Source organism: Dendrobium catenatum, unplaced genomic scaffold (assembly GCF_001605985.2).
Source record: "Dendrobium catenatum unplaced genomic scaffold, ASM160598v2 fragScaff_scaffold_188, whole genome shotgun sequence".
Classification (NCBI taxonomy): domain Eukaryota; kingdom Viridiplantae; phylum Streptophyta; class Magnoliopsida; order Asparagales; family Orchidaceae; genus Dendrobium; species Dendrobium catenatum.
The window spans coordinates 556,685-570,086 of NW_021318650.1; positions in this window are offsets into that span (position 1 = coordinate 556,685).

The following is a 13,402-nucleotide window of genomic DNA, read 5'->3' on the forward strand; positions in this document are numbered from 1 at the left end:
GGAGAAATTATTACGTGTGGAGTCCAGACGTAGGGGTACGTCTGGACTCCAATAAAATATTGACACATTAGTGGACACATGAATATTCAATTGGATTTATTTTTTACTTTATATATTTACTGTGCCCACGGAACTTTAAGCCAAGCGCATCAAAAGCGCAGCCAAAGCGCTGTTAAAAAGAGCAACAAAAGAGTAGTCAAAGCGCAACTAAAGCAAAGGTAAAGCGCAAAGAAAGCGCACAAAAAAAAAAGTGCAACCAAAATGCAACCTAGGTATCAAATTTTAAGTGAATGTTCGGGCGTATCTCTATGTCCTGACAGCACGTAATAATTTCTCCTTCTGAGCTGATTCTTCACTAGTGCTGGTTACAGACTCTCATCACAAGCACACTTAAATCTAGCACTGCTCAACTATACAATCAGTGAAAATCAATAAAAACAAACCAAAATATTACTAACTTTTGTTTTGAATTTCAGAATATTTGAAATTTCATAACTATAATCAATCAATCATAACTATTTTTCATGCAGTCAAAATTATCTATTAAAAAAAATAATGCAGCCAACTTACTATCAAATAATCTTAGAATTCCCTCAAATGGTGCCTGGTCAGAATATAACATTATTTAGTAATTAAAAATGAAATAGGGTCAGATGCTTCTCACGCTGAACCTTTTTCTTTTACCTTTTCTCTCTGAGCTGAAATCATTGTCCCTTTGCCCTTTATTCTTTGATGTATAATAGCTGGACGCCAGGCTTCAGCTTTAGATATCCAAAATACAAAAGAATCTTGGAAAGATTATAACCACGTGAGAAGAACAGATCTAGATTCTCTTAATTAGAAGCAAATGGAGAGTGCAGTGATGAATCCCACTATCCATTTCATTTTGAATAATTTAGATTATCTTTTATAGAATTATGATATGAAAAAATAATGCCAACCATCTAAAATGGATTGAATGGCTAAGATTCATTACTTTTACTCCTTCAACTACCACCATAAGTGAAGAGAATTTGAATCCAAGAAGGGCATTTTCTCTCCAATTATGGCACTTGACAAGAAAGTACACAGTAGATAAAGGCTACAGCTTTTTTTAAAGTTACAAATTCTTTAAATTTTATATATTTGAGGGACTAACTTGAAATCAATTTTACATTCCAATTTCAATCAATTGGCCATTTGAGAATAATTTTGTATAATCAATGGAACAAATTGGAACACTAGGGGAAAATACGTGATTACCGTCGGAGGTTCCGGCGGATTTTTAATCGTCAGTAAGCACAGCGTTTGTACCGGCGTATTCTACGACGGAAGCATAACGGCTAACTCGCCGGAAACATGTCGTAGCTTTATTTTTGGTGTAAATTACGGCGTTTTATCTGCCGGTGTTTCCGGTGGAAAGGTGCGCCGCAAATTCCGGCGTATTTAACGCTGGAATAATCTGATGTTAAACGCCGTTTTTTAGCACATTTTTCGGCGGTACTGCGTCGGAGAGTGCGCCGTAAAGGTTTCCGTCGTATTATATACGTCGGAAAACTTTTTCCAACACGTGCCAAACCGGCGCATGAAAATCCGAAGGAAATGCGCCGAAAACCTTAACTTTCCGTCGTATTTTCTGTATTACCGGCGGATTTGGTCCACCGGTAATACCGGGTTTTCCTGTTGTGGAAAAATTAATGCTCTGAGATAAAATTAGTTATATATGAATAGTCCGAAAACTATTTTAAATTTTTTTTCTCCAACCTCGAGTTTTTATATAATATTTCAAGCTTAGTCTAATTGAATTTATCCCTCAACATCATAACTACATGAACTTCATCCTTATCTAATCGTTATTTTTAATCAACTAAATAGAGACTATCTACCTGACAAGTAGTAAATCTTCCTTCAGAGTTTTTGTCAGAGAAACATGTGGAAGAAGTTTAATTAACGCGGTGCAAGTGTATTATTTTTAAACTATTTCTATAATCTGGTACAAGGCAATATAAAACCAACTGATCATTCATCCTTTCAAAGAAAAAAAAAACTGACAGTTCAGTTTTTGTTTTTTACCTGGTCAAATGCAAAGTAGTCCGACTGAACCGAATTAGATGAGCAAAGCCGTTCGAGGGATTGAGGTCAATGCTATCTTATGCTTCTTTTGGACAACTTCTTTACTGCTTCATAAAACATCTTTTACTAAAAAACTGTTGTAAGAAGCAGAAAGAAAGCCGTCCCAAACGAAGCCTTAATAACAAGTGCATAAGAACTCACCACAAAACAAAGAAAATGTCATTCCTTTAAGTGATTCTAAAAGGCTACCCACAAAATCTCAATGAAGTAATCATGCCATCAGCCATCCATTCATAACCGTAATATAGAAATCAATAACTATAAATATGAGCTGATTGAAGAAGTAAATATTGAAAAGAAACAGTTCAACATATAGTAAGAATTGAAGAATCAGTCAAACGCAGCTTATGTGTAACTGTTTTATGGCTATTTCAAGGACGAGCTAGTTTTCTTTAATCAATTGCGTAGGAAACAGAACCTTGAGATATTCATGTTCAATTTTTAGCCCGAAATATGCTGAGTTATAAAGAGTATTTAGATTTGAATTCGAGCAGACCAACCTAATCTTTTTATGAATTGGAGCTTTTTTCCATACAATTGTTCATCATGGAAGATCCAAAGTGGTACTTTGACCAAACATGTTCTTTCATCTTTCTGTTGCTAGCCATAACTCTTCTCTCATTGACCAAGAAGGCATTTTTAGCATAAATAAGCAGTCACGAAGGAATTGAAGAGTTTCCACGCATGGTACTTTATGCTTCAAGTCAAGCAGATAGATAATGAAAAAATATTCATTTTTTCATCCTTGTAGATCCCTTGTACAGTAGTATATTATTTGTTTCTCATTCTCTTACTTGATTGGCAAATATTCTCTTCTCTTTATCTGCCTACACTTAAAACTAATTTATAATGCTACAAGAGTGACAGGATTTGTGAGGACGTAGAAGCGGGTAGACTTCTTCACAAAAGAGAAAAATCTTTATGATGGACGACTTTTGGATTGTCATACATTCAATTTGTTTGAAGAAGATAATGAGAAGACTCTGGAGAGTTGTTGAAGAGAGAGGTAAGGAAGAGGGGAAAGAATTAAAGGGCTAAAGCTAGGAAAAATTATTACGTGCGGCGTTCGGATTCATCCGGAGATGAATTTGAACGCGCCACGTCACCCGGGGCATGGTGCATCCGGGTGACGTGGTGCGTCCGGATTCGCCTCCGGATGGTTCGGATGCTGCACATAATAATCTCTATAAAGCTAGAGGGAAGGAGAGAGAAAAAAAAAAGGTGAAAGAAGCCAATTCTTCCAAAAATGATTAAATCCCAAAATAGCCTTCCAACCATTCCTTTAAGTTCAATTTAATCACATTTCTTTAATTTGTCCATTCAAATATGCATAATTGATTCAAAAAATTCTCTACCGTAGAATTTATGATATGAAATCGGTCTCAATTTATAATAGCTCACTATATAAAATTGATATTAATTTAGTCTTTGATGGATTATTCCGAATCAATTTTGTATAGTTAATGGACCAGATTGGAGAAATACGATGCTCTAGAATTAAATTGTCCACATAAAAATAGCCGTGGGGCCATTTTGAGACTAAACCCTTTACTCAAGTTTCCCCTATTTATGAAAAGATTTGTCCATCTTAAGAAAAACAAAACTAAGTAATGAAAAAGAGACCACCGAAAATTCTACAAATCAAAAAAGTATTTATCAAAGAATCTTAATTACATCACTTTAACAAAATAAATCCAAAAAAGATAGTAATGACAAATCAGCTCTATTAACAAGTTGGATGGCTGAGTACTGCATCAGAGGCCCTTTTTACCTAAACCATAAGTGCACAATTGAGTGGGAAGCATAATTGTACTATGTGGGCCTAGCACTAGGGATGTTACCAAGAAATAATTTTCGAGGGGCTGAAATAGCTAGTTCTTTAGGGCAGTGCAAAAGTAAACCTTTATGATACCAATTATGATCTCGGTTAGCCTCATTATAACCATTCTTTTATTGTTTAGTTGTGGTTAATAAGCTTTTACAGTATTTCCAAATAAACATGTTTCTCAACACTGTTTCCCTCAGACTAACAATGAGCTAAGCAAAAGAGCTAGATACTGATTTTTATAGGCATGCATGTGGATTCAAATGTAGTTCTCATAATTCATATAATTTTTAGTACAAAAGTTCTTATTTTCCAACCAAATGATATTATTGTTATATATTATTATTTAGCATATTATGAATTGAGAAATAAAGTTTATTACCTCTTCATATCTCAATGCCTCGTCCCTCAGTTCTTCGGTGGATGTGCATCTTCAATGGGTTGTAGAGTTGGTAACTGGCTTCCAAAAAATGCAACAGTCCTTAGCTGCTTCCATCATAACCCGATCTACTTAAACTTGGTGTGGTTTCATTCTCATGAGATTTCATTCAGGGTTTCTACCCGCCAGGAAAAACTTTGTTGAGTGATATTTGCTACTCTTATTAGAAAAGGTTGCCCATTAGACCCACAGCTAAAAAGAGTCTAAAATACTCAACGATAACTAAGAATTTAGAATTTTTTAGGATACTTGAGAGAGAAGTAAAATATATGGAAATTTCTAAACAATGTATTATAGTCATAAAGTAAAAGAAGAGTCAAGAGAATAAGCCACCTTGTATGAAATCATCATAAACAAGAAGAAATAAAAGATTTACCTGCTTCATATATTTCACACAATTACAAAATTTTCAACCATTTTTCATACTCTTTTCTAGTTATGCCAACAGTAGTATCAAAGCCAAGTTTGATCTAACACTAGGTGTCAACCTTTTCCAAACACATAATCATGGTCCATACATTCCGCTCAACAAATTCCAATTATTATTTTTCGCGAGAAAACTATAATTTCTAGTCTATTTAAATGAGGGCCGGTTTTTGTGCACAATATTTACGGGATGTTGTCAATAGGTATTGTATTACTCTTCATGACAATTCACTTCATTTGCAACAGCAAAAAAAAAAAAGAAATTAAGGAGAATCAACAAAAATATTCTCAAGAACTTCTTGTTCTTTAGATTGGCTTAGCAGACCAATATTTTCCAAGGGTCATGGAAGCTAAAAGTGAATATGGAACAAGTTGTAAGAGAAGTTCATAGGCAATCTCAAGGTAAGCACCACCATGTTACAATTTGGGATCTCAAGCTTATGTTTTTATGATTACAAATATTATTAGAGTTTACATGATTTCTCCTACTTGTTATTATTGCATATCATTTCTGTGTGTACTAAGATTTTAGGTACAACATATGCCAAGCACCACCAAAGGATCAGGGCACAAGATTGGGTAGAATATGATTGATGTTTTGCAAGAGTATGTAATTTTATCTTTCTTGAGTAATGTATTGTAAATAGTATATGTTAGCTTAGCAACCGTGCACACACACATAGGGGGAGTGAAATTAAATATTTTAATTTTTTTTTAAGATCACAATGGATGATTTGGATCATACTGTATGATCTATGTAATAAAAAAATAATTAAAATGTTTAATTAATTGAGAAATAAATTGAAATAAAATTTAACTAATCATACTGTACAATCACTTCATCGTACATGATGATCATATATTTTAAAAAAATTCCCGCTAGTAATTAAATTAGGCAAAAAAATTTAAATTTTAAATTTTGTTATATTCATATTATACGATACTTTAAAATAATGTCTAATTTAATACTATGATTAATCAATCAAATATGCTTAATTATGATTTTTGATCGTACTGTACGAATTGGATCGTACTGTATAAACTGGATTGTATTGGACGATCAATAGAGACGATTTTGCTCGTCCCAGGATTCGCCCAGAACGAATTACGCTCTGAATGAACTATTCGTATTGTACTATTATTCATTCGTATAATACTAACAGTCAAAAAATAATTTGATCGTATTGTACTACTATTCATCGTACAATACTAACATTCAAGAATTGAACTGATCGTACTGTAATAACTAGCAATCGTATAGTACTAACATGTCAAAATTGAACTAATCATACTATATCAACATAAAAGGTAGAAATGAATAATTAGAATTTTTGGAAGCCCATTATATAAACTTTCTCATTAGAGTTTGTAAGTGCCTTTTTGCCAGCTTTTCTAATAGAGCTTTTATGTAAGTTAGGATTCGAAGAGAGCTTTTATGTAAGTTAGGATTTGAAGAGAGCTTTATTCTTGGGAGAGAGAGATGTGAGATTTTGAGAGAGAAGAGCCTTGTGAGATAGTGTGAGAGATGTTCTACACACGATTGCTCCATGAACATTCACCTTCTTCCTCCAAGAGTCTTTGCTTTGCTTGAGGGAAACTCAAGGAAAAGGCTCATGGCTTTTAAGGATTCGGTTACTCCATTGCACCAGGTTCATAAAAGGGTTTCAACTACTCCGCCACACTAGGTTGGTGAAAGGGATTCGGTTTCTCTGGCGCACCAGGTTGGTGAAAGGGATTCAGCTTCTACGTCACACGATTAAAGAATGGAAGTAATTTTGTAAGGGCTTCTCTGTCTTGTTGTGAGAGTTAAAGAGAGTCACTAAAGGATTAGTGCAATACCTGGAGAGAACTCCATGGAGTGGACATAGATCATTTAATCAAGCTACTATAAATCTGGTGGTGTGCTCATTCTCAATTTTTTACCGCACTTTATTTTTCTTGCACGTTTTTTCCTTATAAATCTATTTTGAAATTCATTATCGTTGTGATATGAAAATAGTTGATATTTGCGTGGAATCAACTTATGCAAGAAAAAGAAATAAAAATATGAAAAAATAAAATAAAAACATTACATTGTATTTTATTGTGATTATTCTTTCTTTCACTATGTTTTTTTTTTCTTTCTTTTGTGTTTTATGTTTTAATTCTCTGCTTCGTAGTGCTTTTTTCTGTCTTGTTATGTGTATGTATTTTCATTTTTTTTAGTGTTGTTTTGTATTCGTGTCAGTCCGTATATCTCCTTTTTAGTGATGTAAAAAAAAAGGGGTAGTAGGATGTTATTGGTTATACCGTTTATTTTTCATTTGTGAAGTTTGCTTAGTTTTCAGTGCTTGTTTGTGCCTTGCTTTTAGTTCTTGTTGTTGCATGCACATTAAATTAAAAATAATATATAAACTTTAAAAAAAAATTGAGAGAAAAGAGTTTCTCCATAATTTTTAAAGAGGTTGTATAGTAAGGGAGAGAACTTAAGAGGAAAATAAAACTAACTTGTAATTCAACTAATAATATTTATTATCATCAACAAGAAAGAGATTGTTACAATCCGGGATACGAGCTTATATTTTGATGATTATAAATATTATTAGAGTTTGCTTAATTTCTCCGGCTTGTTATTACTGCAAAAAAAATTTGTATACCAATATTTCAGGTATAACATGCACCAAGCACTGCCAAAGGATCAATGCTCAAGATTGAATAGTATATGATTAATATTTTCCAACAGTCTGTAATTTTATCTTTCTCTATATATTGTAAATGATATAGGTTAGCTCAACAACCGTGCGCCCACACACATATGGGGAGTGAAATTAAATATTTTACTTTTTTTGAAGATTGTGCTAGACAATTTGGATCAGACTGTATAATTTGTAATCATAAAATAACTAAAAAGTTTAATTAATTGAGAAATAAATTGAAATAAAATTTAACTAATTGTATTGTATGATCACTATATTGTACAGGATGATCATATATTTTAAGAAACCCCGCCATTAATTAAATTAGGCAAAAAAATTATTTTTAAATTTGTTTTATTCTTACTATATGAACCTAATCGTATTGTACGATATTTTAAAATATTGCATAATTTAATTCTATGATTAATCAATCAAATCTGATTAATTATAATTTTCGATCGCACTATACGAACTGGATCGTATTAGATGATCGGCAAATATGATTGTGGTCGTCTTGGGGTTCGTCCTAAACGAACTACGTTTTGATCGAACTAATTGTACTGTACTACAGTTCATTCGTACATTACGATCAGTAGAGAAATTGAATTGATCGTGTTATACTATTATTCATTGTATAATACTAACTAGCAATAATTAAACTGATAGTACTGTACAAATTGGTAATCGTGCAGTACTAACATGTCAATTAAACTAATCATTTTGTACAAACAGAGATGACAGAATTGAATAATTAGGATTTTTAGAAGCCCATTATATAAACTTTCTCCTTAGACTTATAGTATCTTTTGGCCATTTTTTATGAGAGAGCATTTCTATAAGTTAGGGTTTGAAGAGAAAGCTTTGTTCTTGGGAGAGAGAGAGAGAGAGAGAGATGTGAGATTTTGAGATAAAAGAGCTGTGTGAGATCAATGTAGTGTATGAGAGGGATTCTACACATGGTTACTCTGTGAACATTCACCTTCTTCCTCCAAGAGTCATTGCTTTGCTTGAGGAAACTACAAGAAGCTAGAAGGCTCGTGGCGTCAAAGGATCTAGCTACTCTGCCGCACCGGGTTGGTGTAAGGGATTTGGCTACTCTACAACACCGGGTAGGTAAAAAGAATTCGGCTTCTCCGACACACCATGGAAGGGTGTAAGTGATTTTGTAAGGGCTTCTCCACCTTGCTATGGAACTAAATGAGTCATTAAAGGATTAGTTCAATACCTTGAGTTCCAGGAAGTGGACGTAGGTCATTTGACAAAACCACTATAAATCTTGGTGCTTGTTTTAAACTTTTCTTACCACACTTTATTTTTCTTGTACATTTATTTTCTTGCAAATCTATGTTAAGATTCTTTACCATTGTGATACGAAAATATTTGATAGTTGTGTGGAATCAACTTGTGCTAGAAAAATAAATAAAAATTATTTCATTAATTGCTTCCACTTACTTTTGTGTAGTTTGGTTTAAGTTTTTCATAAGAGTATCTTTGACAGGAAAATTTTTAAAACACCAATCCTCCCTAAGGGCATCAAAAATGGGTTGTGGGTCGAGTTCAAGTCGAAACCGATATTGACCCGACTGTTTGACCTAACTAGAACTCGACCCTTTTTTTCAAACGAACCCGACCCTTTTTTTCAAACGGGTCAAAAATTGCAAACCTAACCCGACTTGTCAGGTTACCGGGTTGACCCGACCCAAGCCGATTAGACGAATTAGCCCGGTTGTCAGAGCGTCGCGCAAATGAGCACAACACGGGTGTAGCAAAGTCAGGCCAGGGAGCGAGCGGGTCGCGCATAGCGAGGGAGCATCTGAGGCGAGACGCGCGTCCTTGAGCGAGGTGAGCCCGGGAAACTTGCAAAAGGACGAGGCGAGACACCAAGGTGCGGGGCCTACGGGTAGTGCTGCGGCAGTTCGGTTGTTTGGGACGCGACAGGGGGGAGGGGGTAGCTAGGCTGGACATGTGCAGAGCGGTGCGTTCACGAAATGGACGATGGGCACACGAAGCATGGGCGAGAAGGTGAGATACATCAATGAAGGTTTCTTAGTTCCTACAATTATTCAAGACCAACTAAAGGTGGGTCAAATGATGGGAAAAAAAGGTTAGTAATTACATTTCAAAGGAGAATATTGCACAATGTTTAACAAGAATAATCTCCCGTAATTGAAAATTTCAAAATGAAAGAAAATAGATATTTTCCCATAAAATGATCATATGAAAGCAATAAGGTGATGAGGTGCGCTGACTCCTTTTTATGTCATAGAAGATTAAGATATTTCACCCTCCATGATTAAAGATCCTTCAACAAAAGAACATGATGAGAGATGTACCAACAATAATCAGGATCAATAAAATGCTGCGAAAGATGTCAACTCAGCAAGCAACACCAACAACCATTTTCATTCGAAAATGCTTCAAGAACCAATGAACCACTAGGGGTAGCCCATATAGATGCATGCAGCCCAATGAGCGCTTCTTCATATAATATAAACAAGCACTTCATTCTCTTTATTGATGATTACACCATAATGACATAGGTGTATTTTTTTATATGAAAAATCATAATTCTTTTGTATTTTCAAAATATTTAGAACTTATAACAAAAAACAAGGCAGTCACTATATAAAGATAATAAGAAAAGAATATACTTCTAAAGTGTTCAATAAGTTTTGTCAAGATGAAAGCTTAGAGCATAACTTGGCAACCAATTTAGAAGTATAGATTGTAGTGCTCATCACTTTGTTTTGAGCACTGCAGTCTACTTATTAAATAGATGTCCAACCAAAGTTGTACTAGATAAGAAACCAATTGGAGTTTGGAATGAGCAAAAGCCATCAGCAAAGCATTTCAAAATCTTTGGTTGCATCTGCTACACTCATATTCTGTAAGTAACGAGCAACAAATTGATGAGAGGGAGATAATGGAATTTTCTAAGGCAGTAACTCTCAATTAAAAGGTTATCAAGTATATAATATGGAATCCAAGAAGTTGAACTATAACTAGGAGACCGAGAGAGTTGAAAGATAAAGTGTCAATTTGCTAGCACCATTGCAACAACAATAAGTAGACAATGAAGAGACAGTCACCTACTCAGGCAACAATAAGAGAACTAATCAACTCATCTCAAGAATCAAAACTAATGAAAATCAAGTCCTTATCAGGGATGTAACAGATGCAATTTGATGACCATATTACCAGAAAACTATGAAGAAGCTTTCAAACAAGAAGTATGGAGAAAATTAAAGCACTACCAAAATAAATAAAAAGGGTTGAAAGAAATAAAATGTGGGAGATGACAAATCCTTCATAAGATAAAGAAGACATAGGTGTTAAGCGGGTCTACAAAACAAAGCAAATGTTTGATGGCTTTGTTTCGCTCGGGGAAAAATGATGCGAGGCATGAATCCCACTTTGCGGCCATAGGATTTCATTCTCCTTGCGGTAGATTGAAATTAATCAGATTTCTCCTGAGTGTATTGTCAAGATTTATTTAAATGTGGGTCCTACGAGAGCAAGCCCTTATAGTTAATTACTACTATCGTGTATCGCGTAGAAGAAAACTCTCGATTAAGAATGAATAATTTTAAGTTTTTTAGTCTCAGTTGTGGATGAAATGAAGGTAAACCCGATCAAGATCACATGGTTCCATCATCCCGGGTATATCATATGTTTCAGTTTATTAACACTAGCAATCGTTGATCGTAATGTCCAGAGAATCTAATTAGCATTCATAAATTGCCTCCTCTCAAGAATCCCGACTGAAGTGGTCAAATGTAGGTTTTGGTGTTATGGAGGTTTGGTTTAGGATTTATAACTTCGTTTAGAAGCTACCTAGTTGTTTAAAGTGGTTTGAGGCTTATGACTTCCATTGGAAGTAGCCCGTAAGTTTAGATTTGGGTTGGGGCTTACGACTTTCATTGAAAGTAGCTCATACAACAGATCTTACGGCTTCCCTTAGAAGTAGCCTATAGGTTTAAGAAGTCTGAGAAGTGGGTCTTACTGCTTCTATTAGAAGTATCATGAGGGCTTAAAAGATTGCACTACAGGAAATTCATTGATTACCGGCACTATGGAAAAACACGCGATTACCGTCGGATTTTCCGGCGGAATTTTTTACGTCGGTAAATACGGCGTTCCGGCAATACCGTGTTTTCTTGTAGTGCGGCGGCCTGGTCCGGCGGTTGTCCAGTCGCCGGTAGTAACGGCGGCTTAACTGGAGGTCTGACCGCCAGTTATTACCGGCGGACCAACCGGCCGTTATGCAAGTTTATACCGTCGGTCTTAAAACTTACCGGCGCGATACCGGCGGCAAAAAATCACCGGTGTTAAGTAATTTAGTTACCAGTGGTTTTAGCCGCCGGAATGCCACCGGTAAAAGCCCTAAAATTAACCATCCCGACCCTCCCATTTCATTCCATCTCGCGCTCTCTCTCTCTTCGGCTGCGCTCGCCCCCTCTCCTCCACCCGCGACCGAGATCATTTAGGCCGCCGATGAGGTGTCTCCTGCCGCCGACGAGGTCCCTCCGGCGGACCGAGATCACTTATGTCTCCGGCCGCCAACTCCCGTGCGCGACGCCGCCTACGAGGTGAGCGTTTGTAATTTTTTTTATATTTTTTGTTATTACAGTTGGTTTACATCAAAGAACAGGTCTAAGCCCATATCTTTTTGCTTTAGTCATGGATGTTCTCACTAAACATTTGCAAGAGGATGTACCTTGCTGTATGCTTTTTGTGGATGATATTTTACTTGTTGATTTTTGTTATTTGGGTTAGATTACATCAAAGATCAGTCTTAAGTCAACATCTTTTTGCTTTAGTCATGAATGTTCTCACTAGACATTTGCGAGAGAATATAGCCAATATTTTTTTGCTTTAGTCATGGATTTTCTAAGTAGACCTTTGCGAGAGGATGTACCTAGTTGTATGCTTTTTGTTGATAATATTTTACATGTTGATAAGACTAGAGAGGGAGTTGAAGGTAAACTCGAATTATGGAGGTCAACTATAGAATCTAAAGGTTTTCGCTTGAGTAGATCTAAAACTGAATATATGGGGTGTAATTTTAGTAGCAATAGACCTAGTGAGCGGTTTGTGACTTTGGGCGATCAAGTAATTAGTAAAAGTACATATTTTAGATATCTTGGATCTTTTGTTTAGAGTGATGGTGAAATAGAAGGGGATATTATCAGCACAATTCAAATTGGATAGTTGAAATGGAGGAATGAATCGGGCTTGTTCTATGATAGAAAAGTCCCCCTCAAACTTTAGGGAAATTCTATAAGATGGTGGTGAGATCTGCAATGCTTTATGGTGTCAAATCTTTCTCAATAAAAGAGAAGCATAATACTAAGTTAAGTGTTGTAGAGATAAGGGTGCTTAGGTGGATGAGTGACTTCAACCATCCAAAAATGACAGCCCGTGATTTTAGGTCTAGGTTTGGTCTTACTATTTTCATTAAAAGTAGCCCCAGGGTTTAAGTTTAGGTTAGGCCTTACTGCTTTCATTGAAAGTAGTCTGCAATTTATATGGGATATGTTATGTGCCCTAGGAAGTTTTTCCTAATATTCTAATTAAAGTAGTACTTATGGCCTCTATTAGAGGTTGCTTGTTGGTGGGTCTTACAACCTAGCCATATAAGAGAGATGGCCTAGAGTGGGATTTAGAGTTAGATTACTTTTACCTAGAGATTTCATCTAACGCATTAGCTAACATCAAACTTACGACCTCTATTAGAAGTTGTTTGGAAATTTTAGGTAAGCGAGGCTTTAGCAGCAGATACATAGTTTTGTGCTTTTCACCGCCTTGACACTCATAATAGTGTTTTGTTTATAATAGTAGCTTCTGACTCACAGTAGTAGCTTTGCTTACTTATTTGTTTTAGCACTAGTCTTGTTTTTAATAGTAATTTTACTTACAATAATT